The sequence below is a fragment of the Elaeis guineensis genome, chromosome 6 (assembly GCF_000442705.2).
Source record: "Elaeis guineensis isolate ETL-2024a chromosome 6, EG11, whole genome shotgun sequence".
Taxonomy (NCBI): domain Eukaryota; kingdom Viridiplantae; phylum Streptophyta; class Magnoliopsida; order Arecales; family Arecaceae; genus Elaeis; species Elaeis guineensis.
The window spans coordinates 28791989-28796050 of NC_025998.2; positions in this window are offsets into that span (position 1 = coordinate 28791989).

Consider the following 4062-nt stretch of genomic DNA (forward strand, 5'->3'; position numbering starts at 1 on the left):
ACCCAGGTAGTATCACAGATAGAGAAATCATAAGATATTATCATATAAGTACCTTGTCTAGCAATCTTTTATTGATTTATCTTCCTTAGCCTATTTGGATCAAAGGACTCTATCAGACTATATTAACCTTAAACTCTTTTATCAGTTTGAACCCTTCATCCCATGCACGACTCTTTTGCACCTTTTTTTCATTTTTTTCTCAAAGATTATTTTTCCACTGAAGACACATCTTCAAGGCGTAAAAGAACTCCTTCAATATTTAAAAAATTTTTTCTCACTGAGCATCATCGAATTTACAACTAAATTCATGTTGTTTGCTGCTCTCAAAAATATCATACGGTGATACGATTATTTGACCACTTCTGATAAGTACCTTTGATCGCATCATGTGTGTTAGATATGGGAATATTAGGTGCTAGATCTGTAATCATATATAGGATCTATTCGTACTTTAGAACTATTTGTAATTTTTGATACCATTTATCGAAGTTGTGTCCTATAAATAAGTCACTATCAAACAGTGAACGGAGCAATGAACATCTAGCCATAATTGAAAAAAAAATACAAGACCTCTATCTTTATGAATTGATTAAGCTTAAAGATTTGGACTTTAGTCTAAAGATTCTCTCACTATTTTAGTCAAATTGGTAGTCTCTATCTCCAATCTGAGAAATTACCTTAATTATTTAGCAGGTACTAGAATCCACACACACTACATACAAGCCTGAGTATGGCTCGACCAACCCATATGCATCTATGGGTAGGTTCTCAACCAATTGTTTCTTCAAATAATTTTTAGTAATTAATTTTATCCCAAGTTTCATTTCAATAGGTGATGGACCTCCACTAAAATTCTCGGTTAGGTCAAACTATTAACATGAACTTACTCAGTGATTCTAACTAATGAATAATCAGATCTGAGTATGGCTCAACCAACCCAACCATTCATCAGATAGTACATCAGAATCATCATATGACGAATGATAATTCCATCATTCAGAAAAATACCAGACGGATGGTGCCTATAATGTCAATCAGAAATAATGGATCCATTACCATTCACCTTAATGGGAGGCTATGATCTAGTTATCACCATAACCAGCTCATTTTATGGACCTAATAATTTAGAAGATTTGATTTATGAATTAAAAGAAAGAAAGAAGAGATCAACCAGTAAACCACAATCCTCCCATTGACTTCACTAAGTCATTGAATTGGATTAGGGTCATGTTGTTTAAATGGCACCTAAATCAATCACACTGATCAACCTTAATGGCATGGGTCAACTCAAATCACTTAGCGATCTAATCAAAATATAATTCACCAAATTGGCCAGTTAAGTGAGATCGGTGGAAGGGTATGCTAATTTATCTTAGTCACTATCAAAATAGTCAGGTAAGCCGTCTCAATTAAAAATCACTGATCGAAATACCAAACTTACCTTAAACGCCAATTGGTTAATTAGTTTCAATTTGACCACCTAATGATTTGGGTTCAACCACTGAGCCACAATCAAGATTCATTTGATCTAATGAAAGACATGGACTTGACCATCTATAATTATTGTATTAGAGAAATCCTGATTTAACCTAATTCAATATTTGATTAGATTAATCAATTTCTCTACATAGTCAATTAACTCTTTGATTCTAACCTTAGATCTAATCTAATTAAGAGGATCTGATTGAGCTAATCTTGCTCCATATTTTATGCAATGTCATTAGATTTAAAATCATAATTTTAAATCTAATCAGTTCAATACTTAATTCTTAATTAAGTTTAGCATCAACATGGTCTAGGTTTCAAAATAACTTCTCATGTAAATTTTTATACTAAATCATAAAATCTTTTTAGATCATATCTAAATTTTTATGATTTAAATTAAAATAATTTTGATTATCAAGATTAGATGTAACTAATTTTCTTTTCAACTTACATCACATACAACAAATCTTAGGGTTTCAAGATCTAGGATTTTGCAAGAAAGTAAATTTTTTCTTTCGCATTCTTCTCAAGGATTAATCATATGACACCCCTACATGTCATAAGAATACCCCATTGAATGGGAAGAGAGGGCCTATAAACTCTTTCTGCTTGTATGATCAGATGATCTGGTGATCAACCCAATCTAAGTACTTGCTAATCGGATCATCTAATCTAATCATATATCATATATACTTAAATTAGATCTAATCTAAATTACATCACATCGGATCATAATCTTAGGTCATATCTAAATCAATCATAAATATCATATGTAATATATAAAATCAGATTTGTCAAAGATCAGCATAAACTAGGACAACCTGTTCACTGTAAAGGGTAAACCCTACAGCAGAATAATTTTATTTTAGTTATATGATCAATTATTAATTAAATTTAGATCTAAAATATCATATATCAGATCTAAATAAAATTAAATTTTAGATTTAATATGCATAAATAATATGTCATAACGAATCTGGCTCTGATACCACTATTGGAAAATGTAGGCGACTTCATGCATGTATTTCAAAAATTTTTAAAATAAAACACAGTAAAAGGCAACTAGATTAATCATATTAATCTAATATACATATGATCTAATTATCAAATTAACCTACTTTAAGATCTATGATATGATATATTGCATATAAAATCTAAAAAACATAAAAGATGAAATCTGCATGTATAGATGTAAGCAGTAGATTAAATCTATATATATCTGAGCTTAGAACTCGACACCTAAGCATGGGTCGATAATTGCCGCTATTGAGAAATATGGTAAAGATGATCCTTGCTAGTTGCTCGTAGCCGCATACATGTCTGACCGCTACAAAAAATCCACTCGAAGCCCCGATCTGATTGGTCTCCTCGGGAGTACTAGTTTGCGTGAAGATCTTCTCGTTGGCTGATCTGGATCCTCTCTTCAAATCTCTTAAACCCTTTTAGAGGTTGAAGAAGGACTTCTAGAGGAGATTAAGAGGTGGAAGAAACATAGAGAGGAGAAAATCTTCTCTCTTCTTTTTCTCTCTTCCCAAACACTTAGGACCAAACCCTAAAAATCTAGGTTTTACGCTCACCCCTGAAGAAAGGACTTTTCTCTATTTTGCACACCATGAACCCATGCCCAAAACCTCCTCAACATGAAGGCCTCTCTTTCTGGTCTCTTACATGCACAAAATAAAATTAACTTCCTTTTATTTGGGCGTGTAATGAGTTGGGATGAAGAGTCCAACATTGTTTGGACTCTTCCTAAAGTTGTCGCTCCTCTCTCATAATTCCACACCTAAAAAAATATGGGATGCCCCTATTCCTATTTTTTCATGGTAAATCAGATCTTTATCTGATTTCTCACATTGAAAACTTTCTCAAAATGTCAACAAAAGAAAGGAATAAAAGGAATGGGTGGCAAGGTCTTATAGATAAGGTCAAACCTTATCTAATATGGTAACTAATTCAAATCATATTTGAAACTACCATATTATATCAGATTTTATCCATATTTGGATGTGAGAAAGGGAGGGTGGAGGACCTTTTGGCATGAAGAAATCTCATTCAAAAACCTCTTGTGCATGATGAAGAATGGCATCCAAAAGTTGTGGCACATGGAAGAAGGAGAGTCCAATCCTATATGGACTCTTGGTTTCCTTATTTGAGTCCAAACCAAATCACATCTAGTTAAGCCCAAATAAATAGATAAAATCTAATAAAATTAGATTCATAATTTTTTAATCAAATTTTAATCAAATTAGAAATTGATTGAACCAAAATTCTGATCAAATTAGGGATAATTCTTTCTAAGCGATTAGATCATCTCATAATCTTATCGGGTCAAATCAAATTGAATCTAATTCAATTAGATTTTATTTAATTTTTTTTACTCAATTAAATTGAGCTAATCAGTAATCTAATTGCTAATTAATTCTACATTAATTCACTAACACTCAGTGAATAAATTTATTATAATTTTTACATAAAGTTAATCATCAATCAAATTGATGATTAAACCCTTGAACGATTCTCAATCGCTGATCAGCTACATGATCAGTCAAAAAAATTTTTTGAGTATGACCCCATAGG